The 21215-nt window shown below is 36.5% G+C and overlaps 1 long non-coding RNA gene across 2 annotated transcripts; it reads left to right on the top strand.

The window, feature by feature from the left end:
• The first annotated feature begins 8245 nt into the window (after positions 1-8245).
• Positions 8246-21215, top strand: LOC136855415 (uncharacterized). 2 transcript variants are annotated; one of them, XR_010858023.1, is made up of 5 exons: positions 8246-8342; positions 10831-10948; positions 11768-11884; positions 13026-13162; positions 15313-21215. It is a non-coding gene; the product is annotated as an uncharacterized lncRNA (long non-coding RNA). The 2 variants fall into 2 exon arrangements; XR_010858022.1 differs by having other exon boundaries at positions 8253-8412.

Raw genomic sequence — 21215 nt, 5'->3', positions numbered from 1 at the left:
ACGTCTGCGAGCCTAACGCCAAGAAGTTCATGTTCCTCGAGCAAGAAATGGGGGTCTTGACAACAGTCTTGGAAAAGAGGCCCAGAGGGATAATTTAGGTGTCCAGTCGAAGGTCCAGAAGCCGGACGATCGAACTCAGTCGCTCCAATGGGACTTGGCTGAGATGGAACAGCAAATTATCTCGTCGAAGGAAAAACTCAACGACGAAAGAGGGAAAGTTGGATTTGTTCAAGAAGAGGCCCTAGAGATGAATCGCTCTGCCGAATTGGGAAGTGGAAGGAAAAAGTGGAGGAAGTCCAGACAAAGAAGAAACAAAGCACGAGGAACAACCCCCCAAAAGTTAAGCAAAACAGTGGAGGATTCTGACTGGCCTCCTGTTGACTCTGGTGCGTGTCGCTCTGGAGGCGCTGCCATCTCCTGGGTCCTTTCGACGGGGTCTGCTGGAAGATAGGTGTTTCCCACAGGAGTTCCTCCACACCCAGTCTCTAGCCAGCCCCTTCGAATGGGCCCAGAAGACCGCAACACCCTGGAACACGAAGCAACAGCATCAACAAACAGCCAATAAAAATTCAGCCCACTGGTCCAACCAGTAACTTTAACTCTGGGTCGGACTCTTCCCTTTAAGGGTGCCCTCAAGAGATTGGCGAGCCTTGGAGGCTTTTATGGCCCATCCTTGAAATTCTTGGGCCCTCTCCAGCCCCACTTGCCCAGCCTGGTAGGATACCTGCCTTCCTCCGAGGAAGCAGCCTCTGGGTTGGACCCTTCCCTTCAAGGCTGCCCTCAAGAGACTGGCGACCCTTGGGGCTTTTGGGGCCCATCCTTGAGGGGCTTAGGCCCTCTCCAGGACTGCTTCCCCAGCCTGGCAGGATACCTGCCTTCCTCCGAGGAAGCAGCCTCTGGGTCAGACCCGTCCCTTCAAGGCTGCCCTCAAGAGACTGACGAGCCTTGAGGGCTTTTGGGACCCATCCTTGAAGTTCTTGGGCCCTCTCCAGGCCCGCTTCCCCAGCCTGGCAGGATACCTGCCTTCCTCCTAGGAAGCAGCCTCTGGGTTGGACCCTTCCCTTCAAGGCTGCCCTCAAGAGACTGACGAGCCTTGAGGGCTTTTGTAGCCCATCCTTGAAGTTCTTGGGCCCTCCCCAGGCCCGCTTCCCCAGCCTGGCAGGATACCTGCCTTCCTCCGAGGAAGCAGCCTCTGGGTCGGACCCTTCCCTTCAAGGCTGCCCTCAAAAGACTGGCAAGCCTTAAGGGCTTTTGGGCCTCATCCTTGAAGTTCTTGGGCCCTCTCCAGGCCCGCTTCCCCAGCCTGACAGGATACCTGCCTTCCTCCGAGGAAGCAGCCTCTGGGTTGGACCCTTCCCTTCAAGGCTGCCCTCAAAAGACTGGCAAGCCTTGGGGGCTTTTAGGGCCAATCCTTAAGGGGCTTGGGCCCTTTCCATGGGAAGGGTCAGACCCATAGGCTGCTTCCTTGGAGGAAGGAAGCGGCCTCTGGGTCGGACCCCTCCCTCACCATACTCTTTGCTTTCTCTTACCCTACTTTTCAAATCTGACATTTTCTGTCTCTGAAGGATTCCAGACGATTTGAAGCATCTCGGAGATTGTTCCTGGAGACTTTGGAGTTCGGCGCATGCACGAATGGCATTTCTCTCGTTCTTCCACGAGCTGGAGACTGAAGGATTCCAAAATATCTTTAAGGAAAATCCCGAAGGTTTTAGATCATTTTAACATCGTGTTAACCATTACTTAGAGTTCTTTTTCTGACACATAAGTAGTTTCTTTGCTTTAACAAGTCGCCATCTATAATCTTATGAAATTCCCTGTTACTCATATATATAGGTATCTCTCGAAGACGAGAGAAGACTTCTGGGTATTCTTGAGCGCATCTTTACTACTCCAGGAACCTCTGAAGCATTCTTCAGCTCCTAAAGCATTCCTGGAGAATCCAATGGGCGTTTCCAAAAGCTTCAGTGCCTGGAGATCGTCTTGAAGCCCCCAGAAGCTCCAGAAGCCTCCAGAATTCATTTCCAAGAACATAGGCTTATTCATCTCCAAAAACGAGGGCTTCCCCCGAAGAAACCTTCGAAGATTTTCGTCACTGATTTCTTGTCAATAAAACTCTGTTTTTTAGTATTTAGTAAGTTTTTGATGAATGTTTATGAGTAAGTGTTTAGTGAATATTTAGTTTAGGGTTTAGTTAATGTTTCCTGAATGTTAGTGAATGTTTAGTTTAGGGTTTAGTTAATGTTTTCTGAAAGTTAGTGAATGATTAGTGTGTGAGTATTCAGTGAATGTTTTGTGAGTGTTTATGGTTTAGTGCATGTTTTGTGAATGTTAGTAAATGTTTAGTATGGAAGTATTCAGTGAATGTTTAGTATGTAAGTATTCAGTGAATGTTTAGTAAGTATTCAGTGAATGTTTGGTGAGTGTCTTGTGAATGTTAGTGTTTAGTGAATGCTTTGTGTGTAAGTACTCAGTGAATATTTAGTGAGTGTTTAGGGATTAATGAATGTTTTGTGAATGTTAGTGAATGTTTAGTGTGTAAGTATTCAGTGAATGTTTAGTGAGTGTTTAGGTTTAGTGAATGTTTTGTGAATGTTAGTGAATGTTTAGTGTATAGTGAGTGTTTAGTGAATGTTTAGTGAGTGTTTAGTGTATAGTGAGTAATTAGTGAATGTTTAGTATATAGTGAGTGCTTAGTGAGTGTTTAGTGTTTAATGAATGTTTAGGATTAAGTGAGTGTAGTGAATGTTTACAGAATGTTTAGGATACAGTGAGTATTTAGTGAGTGTTTAGTGTTTTTTGAGCATTTAGTGAGTGTTTAGTGTACAGTATAGTGAGTGTGTAGTGAGTGTTGAGTATCCAGTGAGTGTTTAGTGTTACTGAGTGTGAGTGTATAGTAAGTGTGAGTGTTTAGTGAGTGAGTGTATAGCCAGTGTGTTTAGTGAGTGTGAGTGCATAGTAAGTGTGAGTGTTTAGTGAGTGTAAGTGTATTGTGAATGCTAGTGTTTAGTGATTGTACATCATTGTTTAGTTAGTGTTTAGCGACTGCATGCAGAGTAAGTCTTGTAAATTACAGGAACCATTTACGCTAAGAACTGCTTAGATCCAAAAGCAGATGCTTATGCCCTGACCACAATGGTTGGAGTGCTTAGGTCAACCTGTTTTTTTCTCTGCGAAGTTGGGTCAAGTAATAATAATAATAATAATAATAATAATAATAATAATAATAATAATAATAATAATTTAATTGTAGCAACAATATAATAATAATAGTAATAATAATAAATTTTAATAGTAACAATAATAAGATAATAGTAATAATATAAATTTTAATAGTAACAATAATAAGATACTCCTAGTATTGAGTATAAAAGGCTTAATAATAATAATAATAATAATAATAATAATAATAATAATAATAATATATATATATAATAATAATAATAAATTATATACATACTAGGCAGAGAGATATACTCCTGTGATTAATATGACTTGAAATATATATATATATATATATATATATATATATATATATATATATATATGTGTGTGTGTGTGTGTGTGTGTGTATGTGTGTGTGTGTGTCAGCTAAGCCACTGAAGTGTATGTCTACCAATACATTAGGATTTAATAAACAAGCAAATGGTCCTATTTCTCTTCAGTAATGACTGTAATGATAATGAGAATATAATTTCAAAAATGAAGAAGAAAAACTTTTACCGTTAGGTCATTAAGCAACTGTGGGAGAACAAATTGTGTGTATATAGCTTAATGTTGGTCTAGCAAGACTGTTCTCTATAAATATAGAAATGATGATGATGTACAAATGTTGATTAACAGCTTGGCCGATGTATATATATATATATATATATATATATATATATATATATATATATATATATATATATATATATATATATATATATATATATACATATCAAATAACGAGAATCTACTTTATACAAGAATGCAGAACCTGGTACACAAGAAATACTACACTCCTCCAACAAAATGCGGTAATACCAAATTAACAATAACATAAATAGCATAAATAAACCGCCATAAAATGACAAAAATCCTCAAATGCAAACTAAATATTTCCCCCAGTCAACTTCCGCAGACAATAAGTGAGGGAGACAGTACACCACCTTGCGGTGCGACCTCACCCCACGACCTTGAATCATCCTCTCCGTTTCCTCACTTTTTCCTCGCTTTCCTCACTTCCATCTGCGGTTTTTTCCGATTCTGCGTGCATTCTGGGAGGAGGAAGAACAGCAGGAGGTGAGGAGAAGGAGGGCTGAGGGAGGGGGAGGAGGAGGGTAGGAAGTAATTACGAATAAACGGAAGAAAAGAGTCTCGTATGTTGTGACCGCAATAACATAATCCGGCGGAAGTTGTTACAGTTGTTATTTGGGAGTAATTCAAGTTCGCATTGATGGATATTTTGTAGTTTTAAGGTTATTTGTATTGTTATTTTATTGTTACAGTTGTTTGGTAAACAAAGGTAGTATTAATTGTGCATTTGTTTTAGCATTATTGTGTAAGTAAATTATAGGTATGTATATGTATATATATATATATATATATATATATATATATATATATATATATATATATATATATATATATATATATATATATATTATATATATATATATATAAATATTATATATATATATATATATATATGTTAAATATATTATTTGTTTTTGTGTAAATCATTGACCTACCTGTTAGACCATTTGTTTTTGTTAGGTCATCATTACTAGACTAACGTTAGGCTACGTACAATTTGTTCTCCCATAGTTGTTTAAAATTAACTACAAGTCCATCTTTTCATTTTTTAAAATTATATTCTCATTATTACTAAAATTACTGAACATAAATAAGAAATTTACAATATTTGAACACGTATGACTTCTAGAGACAGGAATTTTGCTATATTAGAATGCGTAGAAAAAAAAAGCACTTTGTTTATTTGAGGCTAAAAGGTTACAGTTTGAATACATGCGTCCATGCAGTAAATATCTATGTATTTGTGTACCCTAACGCGTATTCCTGTTTTACACACACACACACACACACACATATATATATATATATATATATATATATATATATATATATATATATATATATATATATACATACTCACCTTAACATACCTACACAATCCACAGGCACAAGGTCAAAGCGGATTCTCAAAAATACTGACAGTCATTGTGAGCTAGATTCTAACAGTTGCAAGAATCAGCAATAACAAGAACACTTAAAGAAATGTTGACTGAGGTGACAGCTGCCTCCACGTCTAGACTAAAATCTTCAAGAAGAAGTCAAGTTTTCCTCTTATATTTCAATTCCCATTTCTTATAATTATTGTGAAAGTAAATGTCAGGAAATAGTGAATTGTATAGGTTAGCCATAATGGTGTAGTAGGCCTATTTATTTCGTCTGTACCTGCATGAAATATTTTATTTAAGAATAAAGTTCATATCTTCAGACATAAAACGATATAAAAAAAAATAAAGTGAATAATGAAATTATTAATTGATAAATCTACAAAAACACAGTCAGATTAGTTAAGACCAAATTAATCACAATTTCGTAATTACAAAGAAGAAGCAGAAGTAGTAGAAGGTCAAGTTATAACCACAAAACCACTCTGCGCCATATAGGGTTAAGTATTTAGCCAAAAAGGCCTCTTAGTGGCTAGCCTCTGAATTTCCTTGGTTAATTGAATACCTGGCTTTACCATTTGAGATTCCGGAAGTTGCTGAATTGCAGTTCATTACCCGTTTATGTGAATTATTTCACATTTTTAAAGATTCTTCTATAGCGTGAGTATTTGTGAAGGTTTGATGCTTAAATCATCATCCTAATAACACACTGTAGGAATGACAGAAAGGTAGTATATAATCATTATAATCCAAAACTCACAACAGAATGAACAGACAGACAGACAGACAGAGGTGACACTGTCATAATGAATGCAAATACTTTGTGTAAGGGGTTTGACGCATTACTCATGAGGCTTCTGTGCACGCTTATAATTCTGGGACGTATTTGGTAATCACTTGCTTCTCGTATCTCTCTGGGAATATCGTAAGTCTTATAAAACAAATTAATTTTTGAAGAACGCAGCTTGTTATTAAAGTATGAAAATAAACATCCATTATAATAATAATAATAATAATAATAATAATAATAATAATAATAATAAAGGATTTTAAAATGACTAACCCTTATCATAGTCAGTTTGCAACTATTACTTGGGCTGTTGAAAGTCTAATATTTAACATCATTTTGGTCTCCAAAAGTAATTTCACTATTAAAAAGTTTTGAGAAATTCCTCTAAACAGGTCTGTGAGTGCATTCATGGAATGCACTTAGGTCAGGTAATTGAAAAAAAATATGACATAAAATAAAGTAAAATAAAACATCATGAAATGTTAAAGTAAATGTCCAAAACTTACTAAAATAGTTAATGATGTTCAGTGAATAGACCAGGTAATGAAACACAAAAAATGTCCAATAAAAGTTATTTTTAATACATTGCAAGCATATTTAAATTTTATAATCAAATGTATGACGTCATATTCCGCCCAGTATAGCTCCAAGGGTAAATATATTAATATACAATATTTATTCGTTTATTTAATTTTTACGATGTCATTCTTCATAAATAAAAACGTATTTGTTGATAGTTTTAATTAAGTATGTCTTGCATTTCAGAACCATTGTGTTTGCTCAAGTTACGTCCCAACAGTTACTTAATAAGTCATTATAATCTGTCTTATATAGAAATTAATCATATTAAAAAGCATAAAATTTATATAATTGTAACATAATTATTCATATAATTAATGGTATGTTCATATAATCACTAAAATTACTAAAATAAAAATAATTATACTCCCAACTGGCAAGTCGTATCAATGTTGTTAAACTTCAGTGTTGCCATGCGTAGGGCGGGTGGGGGATCCCTCTTCGGTAGGGGAAATCTTGTGTCCTTAGGGGGTGGGGGAAACCTACGGGGAAAAATTACCTTTGTGTAGGGAGATGTAGGGGAATTTCAGTTATTTCCCTTATAAATAATTTTTTCGATATTCTAGATAAAAAAATAGAAATAATATTATTAATATAAACTGTATCGGTGAAAAATATTAAGCAGCCCAGTATAACAATGATAGCATTAAAAACTTGGTATTTGCTTATTCTAAGGTACGTCATATTTCAGGTTCAGACTTGTGATTTTGAATCTCAGTTGAGCTTCAGTCTAGCCTGATCCTGATTATAAGTATTGTGATTATTAATCACATAGACAATAGTTTTGGGATTTCTGTAATTATGCCTAAAGCAACTGAAAATGGTTACCATGCTTAAAGATAATTATACTATAGGAAGGAGAGCTGGACTTTAGGATGGCAAGCGAAATATGGTAAGGAATTGGTGGCGGGAAAACTGGAACTCATCGGTCATATGATTGGATTCTCATATGCGTTTTGCTAAAGGACTGACTGCAAATCAGCTACTGAATACGTTTGTTGAATTAAAAGGTGGCTGTAGGATTAAAGTAGAGCTGAATGCTGTTGCAGTGGTAGTTAGACAATCTTTCTTTCATTTGCCCTTGAAAAATATGCAGACAATGAAATTAATTATATTATCAGTGTTTGAAGGATTTTTTTTATGTTACACCAATGGTTTTTTGTAAGAGAATGATCTGGCATTAGTTTACGTTTACTATAAACACATTAACATTTCTCTTAGAAATTTATTTTCATAGGTTACTTGAGTAGAGTCTGTTTATCCTTTCCTAATTGGTTAAAGGCAATACTGTTACTACATCCATGATTTTGCAGTAAAAAATCTAACTGTATTCATATTTATTATAAACTCAATATATGTATGTAATTTTTCTTTTAAAATCTAATTTTTCCTCTTTAAAATAAACAAAGTTCTGTGACTATTCTTGTGTTGAATCAATGTTTTTGTAATGAGATAATTTACTATTTATTTACATTTGCCATAAATGTATTAAATTTTCATGCATATTCTCTTTAACTGAGTTAATTTGTTTGGACCTAAAATTTGGAATGTTTATTTTCAATATGAATTAAAACTAAAATGTAATACTTCATTTCCATCTATCCTCTTCATTACATTTGGCGGCCCCTTGTTTGGTGCATAGGGGAAAGTAGGGAAATATCATCTCTGGTGTAGGGGAGAAGGAAAATGCTCTCAGTGACGTGGCAACACTTATATTAATGGAAGCCGGCTGACCCTTCCAAGTACTTCGCGCCTACCGTATTTCTCTTATTTTCATGTGCTAAAAAAGATTTTTGGTAAGATGAAAGCATCCATATCGTAGTTTTGATTAATGGTATTTTTCCAGGGTTTTTACGAAAGTTTAGGGTAAGTAAGGTGGAAAATATCGAAGATTTTCAAGGTATATTATGTACATACAACAAGGCCGGGCTGCCATTTTGCTATGCATTTTTTTTTTCGTTGCTTCGTCCCCTAATTTATTTAATAAATTCACTAGAATGGTAGTTAATAGACGTAGTATTAGTCATAATGGAAGTCTATGTAGGTAAGGATTTAGAGTGGTTTAAAGGTAATTTGAACTTTGCAAAGTTTATTCTATTCAGGTGGGGGCAAATTTAGGCCATAGGCCAGGGCTTAGAGACGTTAAATTGAATTTAAACAAAATTGCAGGCAAATCAAAGTGCATTTATTCTCGTAGGACTATGTGCGGTTATTTTCGTTAGACTCAGCCACCTCCCACTTTATAATTTATATTTTCTTGGGTAAATCACATCAAAACAAAAATTTCTTCTCAATACATAACCTTCGCAAATGCCTAATAGCAGAAAAAAATAGGACTTTAAGGTAAGACAATACCACCCCCTCCATAACTAATGCAAAATTGTAACCAGTAAACACCCCTAGTTTACGTTAGGTTGGTATTTTTAGGTTCAACTAGCCATTTTGCATGAAAAATCCAAAATGGTTTTTCATGCAAAATGGCTAGCTGGCACCTTTGGAAATGGCTGGCTGAGTCTTCCGAAAAATATGTGCATGTTCTATAGGCTTAAATATGAAATAAAACAAACGGAATTGGGAAGTCAAAGGTTTCAACCCAATTATATAGTGCATGTTGTAATTTACAATGCCCTAGGTGAGGTTAGGTGGTAGGGTCAAGGGGGTGGAGTGACCCCTGACCTCCCTGCCCCTTTGAGCTAGGTAAGGACCTGGTACCCTAGGTTAGGTTAGATTGCGACCTGGTAGAACGGGAGACTAGCGGCTGACTGGAAGCATGTCATCTGTTTATGTTTGCCTTTTGTTTATGTTGGTCTTGTTTATATTTACATTTTTGTTTCATTTACACTCGTCTGAATAGGCTGATCCGAAATGCGGCGCCCATTAGCCTAGGCCTATGAGCCTAAACTGATAGCCTAGTTATCAAACCCGAGGGGCATGGTGGTAGTGCACAGTTTTACCTGGGACCCTAATGTTTATTATTATAATTTACAGTGCCTTTAGGCTAGTTTAGGTAGGATGAGGAGGGTCTAATAATGACAAAACTTTCCCTGCCAGGTAAGAATCCAGTGCTGTAGGGGTAAATTTTTAGAAAGAGGAACCAGCCCAAAATGACATGAAAATATGTTTTTCTAGGTGATTTTGATGTGTGTATGAATATCACCTTCATTTTCCTCGGAAATTAACGGTTTTCGAACACACAGTTTCCCGGGCCCACTTGCCGACCAAAATCGGCAGAAGAACACCAAAACCTTGTGTTGAGTTTTTATCCTCATATTTAAAGATTCTTGACACATTTTCTGGCAAGCTCTCCCATAGGGGTTACTGTGATCCCCCGGAAATAGGTTCGAGTAAAGTCTAAAACCGTTAATTTCCGAGGAAAATGAATCGTACAAAAACACATCAAAATCAAGGAGAAAACATATTTTCATGTCATTTTGGGCTGGTTCCTCTTTCTAAAATAATACCGCTGTAGGTTAGGTTGATACGTCCAATATACTTGTTTTGAGTTTTCCCTCTCCCTGACACCTGCTTTCCCACTGTGATCCCCCATAATTGTAGGATTCAAGGAGGGTGGGAGTTGTCCAATATCTGGAAACTATTTATTTACGACTACTGTTTAAAAATGTGCACAAATTGCTGTTTGTATTGCCACCAGCTGAGCTATACCAGCTGTGAAGAGTTCAGGTCTTTTCAGCCGTAAGTCATTAAGTCTGCATGCACGTTTACATGCAAAATGGGCGCAGTGTTTAGTACCAGCCCCTTGGGGATGTACGTGAAACATTAAATAATGACGGTAAATACCATAAACATAATGTCTTAGATTGTTTCAGATGTTACAGCCTAAATGACTTACGGCCAAAACAACCAGGACCGGCTGAGAAGGTAGGTGCCTTCATGTAATGTTGCTGCTGGTCTGTATACTAAATAAAGACGTGTTGTACAGCACTTGTATATTAAAATGTACAGTTGGCTGGTAAGATTTAGTTGTAATAAAAGCTATTCACGTTTTCATACCAGTGATGCAATATTCCGTTGGCTCTATAATCCCAACATCAGCTATGAAAATAATGGGTTTGTCATTTTAATAAAGATTTTTGCATCATAAAATTTGTAAAAATACTGGTACTCCTAAGTTAAGCTAAATAGCCAGGGACCGAAAAAGTAAATAATGTCGTTAAGTTATGGTCTGTGTTTATGCAGCAAGGGATTGTAGAAACAGGTAAATGATTTATTCAACTCTGTAATGGTGTTATGGATTAAAATAACAATTTACTCAATTATTTACAGTAACAAGTTCACCGTACCCTCCTGACTCTCAAATCCAGGCATTCAACGGTGAATTAAGATGGAGATGAGTCCGTTATTCAACCCCACAATAATTCTGCAATTTGTGATTCTGATTAAGGTAAGTTTTGATGAACATTAAAAAGAAATCTCATGTGGTAGGTTAAGTAGCATTCGGGTCGTTTGGCTGTAAGTCATTTAGGCCGTAAGCACGTTTATGTGCAAAATGGGCGCCGTGTTTAGTACCAGCCCCTTGGGGATGTACGTAAAACATGAAATAATGATGGTAAATACCATAAACATAACGGTAAATACCATAAACATAACGTCTTACATTGTTTTGGATGTTATGGCCTAAGTGACTTACGGCCGAAACGACCAGGACCGGGTTAAGTAGGGGTGTGGTTGACCCAGCATTCTAAGTTAGGTTAAATCAGATTGAACACATCCTTGTAGTTCACTATGTTTGTTTTTTTCCCCATGCAGAAATCCCCTCTCCCACTGGGGTTCCCCTAGTCTGTAATGATGGGTAGGGGGCCATCATGCCAAAAATTACTAATTTACCACCACAGTGATTGTCAGAAATGTTCAAAGCACATTAAAACATGAGAAAGTCTTATTTTCCATTCTAGAAAGTGGTCATGGTATCATATAAAAATTAACAGTTTTGTTTTTGTATTCCCCCACCAACATAATTGTATACTAGCTTTGAGACTACATGAATGTATTGACTAACTACTGAAGAGCTTCATAGTAAATGCAAAACCATGAGTGTTGTGTATTAAATGTACAGTGGGTTGAGAGAGTTAGTTGTGATAAAACCTATGTGCAAGGTCATATCAGTAGTCAGGTATCTATGAAAAAAGCAAATATTAAATTATGGTCTTTGCTCTGTAATGATATTATGGTTTGAAATAACAGTTTACCCAATTATTTACAGTATGAAGTTGGCCCTACCCTCCGCAGTCTCGAATCCAGCAGCCTTCAACACCAGGTTAAGACGAAGATGAGCTAGTTGTTCATCCCCTGATACTTCCACATTTTCTGATTGATTAAGGTAAGGTTTATTGAACTTTTCAAAGAAATACCATGTACTAGGTTAAGTGGAGGTCTGTTTGACCAGTTAAGGACCTGGCACCCCAGGTTAGGTAAAAGCAGATTAACTACATCCTTGCATTTCACTTATTTTCCCCCATCCAAAGATATCCCATTTATCATGCTGACATGGCAGGTTGTATCTTGGAAAGGTTGTATGTAGGTACAGTTCTACCTATATATAGAATGTTTCCAACAGTGGTATCTGTGTTATTCATACCATCCTTTCATCATCATCATTAAGAACATAATACATGTATTGTTATATTTTCCCATTTGAGGTATGGATGGGTGATGGTTTGAATCTGGTAGATATTTGCTGTTGCAGCTAATATTGTTTTTGTTCATGTTGTTAGGGAGCATTTGCCTCTGTGATTGACAGATATCCCCAGTTACAGTGTGCCTTGCTTGGCACACTGTAAATAGTACAGGAGGTTCCTTGCATTGTCCCTTCATAGGCAGCAAGTACATTAACCCCCCAATATTCGCGGGGGATGCGTACCACACCCCCCAGTTAATAGCTAAAATCTGCACATTCTTAAAACCCCTGTAAGAACACTTAGAACTGTGTATTTTGATAATTCAAACACAACAAAAGCCCTCCAAAAGTGCTTATACCTGAGTATTTTAATGGTTTTATCATAAAAAGTGTATTTAGTCATGAAAATATTAAAATACCGTAATTAGTGAATATTTCTCAGTGAAAAATACCGCGAATGGGTGAAATTTCCGCAAATAATGTGTATATACGTTCCACAGAGAAATCTGCGAATCTGAGACCACGAATACCGGGGGTTTACTGAATGTTGCTTTCCATCTTTTACTTGTTCATTCTAGAGCCTTACCCAGCTTATATTTCTCATTCTTACTTCAGATTTAATTCTTTGGACAAGCACTATGAGAGTCTATGAATATGACTGTGGTCTCACTGAACTAGTATGAGTTATACGTAGTTGCTGGCTTAGGCTGTAGTTTTAGATTGTAAACTGAACCAAAATCCATATTACCTGCTTTTTTTTTTTCAAAGTTACTGTTTTTTATTTTCAAAGTTACTTCAGTTTGCATTTTATTTGAAGATGACCGAAGTTTCTACTTTATTTCAGGTATATCCTGTGGCATCATGATGACTGTACAGTTTATAATTATGGAGTCCAGCAACTTTGTCATTGACATGCCCCATTCTAGAGTATAAAGAAATATACCCATGAATCTGACATTTTGACAATCTACAGCCATTATAGTGAGTATGTGTAGAATTGTGTTGTTAGTAACATTTTTCTCGGAAGTATATTTTTAGCTTTTCAAAAACCATTTATTTGAAAAGTCTTGGTGGAAAAATTGCCAATTTTTTTCAATTGAATTGGGATTTGTGTTTGTCATATGCCAGTTAAGAAATATGAGAGCCGAGTACAGTATGGATGTTAGCTGAAAACATTCCTTCAAGTTTATAGATACTGTCTTTAGAGAATTCAAGGTATAATCATTCACTTGTGGATTGATTTTGGCTTTTTTTGTTAACCCATAAAGATGTATGATATATGGACAAAGTCTTTAAGAGGATATGAGAACTTAGAAGGCCAGAAAGGACAAGTTTGATACAGTACAAGAAGTTAAGTAAATATTACAGTACTGGCATGTAGTTTTAATGTCTAATGTTGCCCAAGGATAAATCACCTGTGTCCTAAGTGTTCATTGGATAGGGATATTGCAACCCCACTGCCCTTGTTAGGGAGGTTTAATCAACCAAAGCCTTCAGTGTTAGGATAGGAGGTTGATGGATTCAATGGTCACCGTATTTATGTAAAATCAGTAGGTGGATGTTGCTCTCCCTCTAAGAGTATAAAAACTGGTTTCCTACTGAGTGGCAGTAGCATTTCTAGAGTAAAACATTATGACCTGGAATCTTGGTAGTATATATATAATGTTTTCAGTACTGTATTGACTTTATAGCCTATATATTTTTAAGGAATCTTACCTCTTTCTTATGATACCGATACCTTACTTTCCTTGGTTTTGATTACAGTACTTACGATGTCATCTAAAGAGGATAACTGCAAAACCTGTAGAATTGAATTTGTAGGGTAAGAGGGTGTAGTTATCATCTTTAAAGTATTTTAAGAAATTTGGACTCATTGCCTGTTATTATTGTGTGATGATGTAAGGTAACTTCTGTGAATAACTTTAAATGGTACGTACAGATGTTTTATAATACAGAATAGATTAATAAATTCTTGTAGCTTAGAATTGTGTATACATACAATACTAGGTAGTAACCATGTTGGAAATACCTGGTCAGTTGTGAAGTGATCATTGATTATCCAAACTCTGTAGTGCATTTTTTTTAATATACAGAATTCTGATTACAACACAAAGCGGTTCAGTCTTGAAATGTTAGTTATGACTAATCCTTAGCAGTAGCCATGAGGAACAGTACCTTAAATGATTGTATAAATTAGGGACTTGGGTAACTAACTGGAGTACAGTAAACCCCCCGTATTCCGGGGGGATGCATACCGCACCCCCTCCCCTTGAATAGCTAAAATCTGCAAATACTTAAAACCCCTCTTAAAACACTTATAGCTGCCTATTTTGATAGTTTCAACACAAAAAAAAAACCCTCTAAAAATGCATATACCTGAGTATTTTAATAGTTTTATCACAAAAAGTGCATTTAGTCATGAAAATATGAAAATACAGAAATTAGTGAATATTTCTCAGTGAAAAATACTGCAAATGGGCGAATTTTCAGCGAATACTGTAATGTGTTTATATGTTCCACAGAGAAATCCGCAAATAGGTGAGTCCGTGAATCGTGAGACCACAAATACGGGGGGATTACTGTATACAAGGTCATTGTTTTAGGATAAAAGTGAATTACCCATGATGAAGTTATACCATACAAGCATCACTGTTGCCTAAGACCTCAGTTAGGTTGCAAAACTAAAAGTTACCCATATAACACTATTAGAGAATTTTAGAATTGACATCAACCTTTGACATTACGTAACACTATGGTAACATAGTACACCATGACACATTGCCATAAATTTATCTGTATCCTATCCTTTGTTGATGTCTCCAGCAATGCTAATCGGGCAGTTTAAACCAAACTGAGACTGTGAATACAGATTGAGGCTTAACCTGACAATGGGGACATTATACTCACTCTAAATTATCTTCTCCATGGAAGCCAGTAGCTAATTTCTCTTCAGCCTATTTTACTATTGTATGTGCAGGAGTAGTTCTGGCATAGGTGGTTCATATTCAAATAGTTAACAGAAAATGAAAATTCATTTAGGAAAGACTTGTTTAGATACATTCATCATTTTGTTGTATGATAGTGTGAAAATTATAACACTGAATTTATAGATGTAATTTCTTTTATTACAGGGTACATGAAGATGATATACTGTACTCTTCATCCTCATCACCAGTGACCTTGAAGTTCCCTTCTGTGGCTAGAACAAAAATCATGATTGAAATATGACCAGCACCTTAGGTTATGGGTTGAATTTTGCTGGATCTTATTGCACAGTGAACTGTGGGAATAACTAAGGGCTATGCAGTTTGGAGAGGTATAGGGACATTAATCATATGCATAAAATCAGGCAGTCATTATTGTAATAAAATTCTTGAACTAGACCATTATGTCCAACTGCTAGATCCATTGGGCTTCCCTCAGGGATTTGTTCTTGAATAAGAATTGTAACTGGGGCTAAGTAAAGTTAAAGAGGTTAGACAGCCCATTGAGAAGAGACAAAAGAACTGATGAAGGTATGAGGCAGAAGGCTGCAATTGGGGCTAAATGAATACCAAAGAGAATCTTTAGTACTGTCTGTGTTGCACTGGGGCCCAGCTTTTACCATTTTCATGGACTTATTTCAGGTCTGGCATTAATAACATAGGTGTTGTGATGCCAGTTTTAGTAGCTATCAGTCAATTATTCCAGGTCAATTCTAAGTTCATTGGTATGTGTATCCTATAATATCCTATAAATGGTTACTATGGAATAATTTCTTTGTATATTTTATAAATTTTCATTCACATTATGTCGGGTTTTCCTCTCATGGGGTTAAATGTCCAAAGAGTTTTCTCCATTGTCTTATACTTCATGTGCTTTCTGCATGAATTCCCATGTGGTTCAGACCATGCCTTGCCCTTAGTTTCATTCCCATCATCTTAAACTAAAGTTTGCTTGCTTTGATTTACAATCGTCAAGCTTCCACTTTTCAGACATTATTGAAAGACCTTTTTCTCTGATACAGCTGTAAACACCAGGTCATTTACGTACAGCTGTTGACATCAGGTTATTTACATACAGAAGTTCCTAAGGACCTTCCTTTATTCACCTCTGATTCAACCGTCAACACCAGGTGAACTGCTCAAGTTCTTACAGGCTTCCCTTTCTTCATTTCTCTAATTTTTTTTGCGACATTGATTAACAGTGGTAGGCTCAATGTTGATCTGTGATAGACGTGATCATATATGTGTCACAATATTCACAAAGTTCTCATATTCATGATAAAGTACCAACACTTGCTTAGTAATATTGTCCTTTGTAATGCTGTATGTAATTGCTGATCTTGTTATTCCATTCAGTGCTTTCCTGAGATATACTGACATATAACTTTTTTTTGTGCATGATTCTTCTTATGAAGTTATTGATTTTAACAGATTATCTTCCTCCTCTTCTGTATTGTGCACATTGTAATGAGTCACGTGAACCATTACACACAAATGGTGCAATACTCTTACCATTTTTCTAGTCCTTTCTCCTGCTCTATAATACTGCTTTCAAGTGAATTGCACCATTTCTCGCATGTGTTTGTTTTATGTATATATATATACTAAATTTTTTTATTAATATCTCATGGCATGTTTATTTCCATTGTATGTGCTGCACAAAAAGTATTCTTTCACGCTGGTTAATGGCCTATTAAACTTGTCCCAAAGGCATGCAGTGTTTGCTTAACTTGAATAAGCATTTATGTGCATGACTTTTCAGTGGGTCTGTGGCTAGTTCCTTCCTTCAGGCCTCTGAAATAGATTGATTTGTTTAAACCTCTTCCTTTTCAGCAAATCTTGCTTCAGGTTTGGCTTTTTTTATTAAAGTTTGTTAAAAGTCCTGCATTTCAAGCGTTGACAGCCCTTATTGCTGCTGCCCCTGGTCATTTAAGAAAGTGAGAAAGCCTTTTTGGATCTGTTTCACCTTGGGGATTTGTGTTTTGCTGATGTTTGAGTCGCACCACCCATGGAGATGTTTCATTTAACTTCAGTTTCTCAGGCCCAGCAAGCTTTTGCTTTGTCATAATTTCTCTTGCAACTTCCCTCAAAGAAAAACGATTTTAGAGGTTTCCATCCATTACACCTTTCAGAAGTTACCCACTTGTTTTGGTAGGGTTGCATTCCAGCTTCTGATTCCATTTGCCCTTGGAGTCTTGGGTTTGTCAATACCCCACTGTCCCAGGACCTCCCATGGATCTAATCTAGTTTATCAAGAGCATATCCTTCCTGCCAGCCCTGTAATAGTTATGAACTTAACCTCATTAATCTCTATTATTATTGATAAAAAGACAACCTCCACTAACCAAAAAAGGCCCTTGCTTGTATGTGTCAATCTACTGGACTCGGCTGTTCCTTTTTCTTTTCCAGTGGATTGTGGTGTCTGGGACTACATGCTACTTATGAATTGGGTCAAATTAAGATATTGGCTTAGTATGGGAAAAATAATTTCATTTCTAAAAGAATAACATCATTTTATTTGTTTGGCCTTTGGTGAAGTATTTTGTAAGATAGATCCCAGAGTTTTTACCATATACAGGACCTGTTTCTCTTCTGATGCTGAGTTATTCTTGAATGCTTTGGTATTTTTCCCTCTTTGGTTCCTCCATTCTGTTTGCAACAAGTTTCACCTCTCACTTGAAAACATTCTCAAGTTGAGCCCTGCAAGTGGGAAGTTCAATTTGTCACGCAACATTTTTTGTTAAACTGCATTGTATAATAATCTTCCCTACCCCCATTAAACTGCAGTACAGTATAATGATAATGATAGTTAAACCCCTTTCTCTGTATTAATGATAATGATTCTCTCTCTCTCTCTCTCTCTCTCTCTCTCTCTCTCTCTCTCTCTCTCTCTCTCTATAGTGATTTTGAAAATTGTATTCCACTCTATTTTTTGTAAAAATAAAATCCTTTATATATCCTGTAAAAAGACATTTGAATGCGTCCTATGGTTAAGGTATGAAGTTTAACATAATGATATTGAAAGATTGTGGTAAAGTGATTCAGATTTAATTATATTTGTATTACTTTTAAGGTTATGTGGCTGAAAATTGTGTAAATATTGTAAATGGTAAGTTGGAAATTTTTTTTAATAAAATTGTCATGTTTTTTGATAGATGATAATATGATACATCTCTCTACTCTCTCTCTCTCTCCCTCCTCCCCAAAACCAAAACAAACTTTTTAATTCCTGAACCTTTATTTTTATGGAGGAGACCAAACTTTGTTCATTTTTAGTGGTTTTAAATATTTTGGTGTTTTTTTTTTTTTATTTGGCCCATACTTAGTACGAACCATTGCGGGGCTTATTTATGTGCTATAAGGACAGACCTTCCATGAGGAAAATCTAAAGTCTTTGGGAAGAGCGAGAAGTGTACCTTAAATGTTGTGACCTAATTTCTTCAACCTCTTAAAGTTTCCTCGGTTGTCAAACTGCCACTCTTAGTGTGTGTTTTGCAATGTTGCCTCATAATGACGAAATTGGCCCTTCTTTCATCACTTGTCTCCTGTCATACCCGCAATACAGTATATCGTAAACCTCGTGGTTTTGTAGTAACCTCTGTTGCTGTGTAGAAGAAACCTGGTGCTCAGCTCGGTAACTCGTCCACCTTCTCCTAACAATTGATTCATGGTGCAACTACAAGGTTTTCATCCTATTACACCTTTCAAACCTTGTACTGTCAATTTCGTTTTCAGCGTTGAATGATCTCGTAATTCCCAGTGCTTGGCCTTTGGCCTAAAATCTATATTCAGTTCATTTCAGTTCAATTCAAAACTCAAGATAACAATGAGAGAGAGGTATTCCCTGGAATTTTCCAAATTCAAGGCCAAGTCAAGATCTGTATTCCTCTTGCTAACATGTCTGGATACTTTACTTTCCTGATATTTTTACCTAGATTCTTAATTTGACTCCTGCCGCATGTGGCATATTTAATTCTTCTCTTTCCAATTGTGGTGTCATATGTCTTGTATGTATTATTGTTCTCATATATAACATTCTTAATTTGACTCCTGTTGCATGTGGCATATTTAATTCTTCTGTTTGCAATTGTGGTGTCATATGTCTTGTATGTATTATTGTTCTCATATATAACGTTCTTCATCGTATTTCTTATCAGGGCGAGTGATTGAAAAGCTCCTTAGTTGGTTAGTGACCCATTTTCTTGTTAAGAGAGGTTAGGACAAGTATTGAGTTGGCATGTAAAAAACGTCTGGGATTTTTGTATTGATCACCCCAACAGAAGCTCTACCTTGGCTCCCATACTTTGTTTAGAAGATATTCGCTCAACAGGATACTTTTTAATAAAGAGCCAAACGCACTCGCCTGCAGGCCGATGTTGAGACGAATTCCTTGCCTTCAATATTTACCGAATGGATTCGGTGGTCAGGTTATTATGATGGAACCATTACCACATAACTCTGACTTTTCTGTCTTTTATTGTGGCCTGCAGACACCACCCCTGGTCTGCACATGTTGATTCTAGTTTTGCCCCAGTGTTTGGGTGTTTTGCCAAAGTTTCTTGAATCGTATATTCAAGCTAGGTACCACCTTCCCTTGTAAACTAGTTAGGTCATATGTTTGTTAGAATCGAAGTCTTCAGTCTCTTTATCGTTAGTATAGCTACTGGCATGGACTTCCTCGTCTCCATAATAGCTAGTGGCGTACAGACTTCGTTGTTTCCTCCGTAATCCTTACAGCCAGTGGCTTACAAACTTCCTTGTTTCCTTGTAGCTAGTGGCTTACAGACTTGTCTTCTCCGTAATCCTAATGCCTAGTGCCTTACAGACTTCGTTTCGTTCATAATACTTATAGGTAGTGGCTTTCACGTTTGACAGTACATCCCAGCGCTTTGGTCTTGGGTCTAAATTTCATATTTCACTCAATTCGAGGAATACCATTTCTCCATTCCTCCCGATTTGCTCAGTCTCGCTCTTTCCTCTATTCAAGAGTTAAATGTGATATGGTATGCAGTTAAAAAAAAAATTTTTCGGGGGACAAAAAGAAGAAAACGTTCTAAACTAAACCCATGCTAATCAACAGATGGGGTTTCAGAAAATGTTGAAGTATGTGCTTGTACAAAATCCGTCAATTATAAAACAAAAATAAAAGATGGAAATTTGTTCAAAAAAAGAAACTTAAATTTTGTAAACTATCCCATAGTATATTTTATGCCAGTTAAAGTTCGTGTTTGGGATTACCAAATTTCTCGACCTCTCTCTCTCTCTCTCTCTCTCTCTCTCTCTCTCTCCAGAGTATCTAGTGGTCAGAGTCTAAAAAAAATAGAATCCAGGTTGGTAACATAGACCATCCTTAAGGGCACTTGTGTACTACGGAAGGTTCTCGACCAAGAAATATTTTATAAAGCAAAATTCATTCTATAGCTACAGATAGTGGTGTCATTACAAGTTCGGATATTTTTTGAAAGGGGTGGGGGACAAAGGTTTAGAACTTATGGTATGGTTTGGGTGGCGAACCGTAGCTTCGGATACGGCGCCTGCTATAACGGCCCCCCGAGAAATTTTTAGAAATTGTTGCGCATTCGAAACCATATAAGAGCCGTATTGAGATAATAAACCAGCAAACACACGTGCTGCACCCACCCACATATGTCGAAGGCTGGTGGGCAAACCGAGTCTTGGGACGGGCCATCAGTTTCTTGGTGGGCAAGTGCCAACCTCCCCACAAATGACGCCCTTAGCAACAGAACGTGAAGTTTTGAAATTCAGAAGTCCACAAAGTAACACTATATACGCTTAGACTTCAGTAATAAGCCAAGGGCGTATGTTAATCTAGGTATATGGTAAAAAAAAAAAATTCATATACCAAAGTTTATCAATCTAGAAGTGTTAGAGAAATTCATGTACCGAAGTTCGATCGAGTAACATAAGAGTTTCGTGGTAACTTAAAGCAAACTTCAATTTATAACAACGCGGAAGTGAGCTCGGTTTTGAACAATTGTAAATATTTAAGCTATGTTCAATATAGAGGAAATAAAAACTTCAAGTAACTA

This window comes from Macrobrachium rosenbergii, chromosome 31 (assembly GCF_040412425.1).
Source record: "Macrobrachium rosenbergii isolate ZJJX-2024 chromosome 31, ASM4041242v1, whole genome shotgun sequence".
In the NCBI taxonomy this organism is placed as follows: Eukaryota; Metazoa; Arthropoda; class Malacostraca; order Decapoda; family Palaemonidae; genus Macrobrachium; species Macrobrachium rosenbergii.
This window is presented reverse-complemented; position numbering and strand designations above follow the sequence as displayed.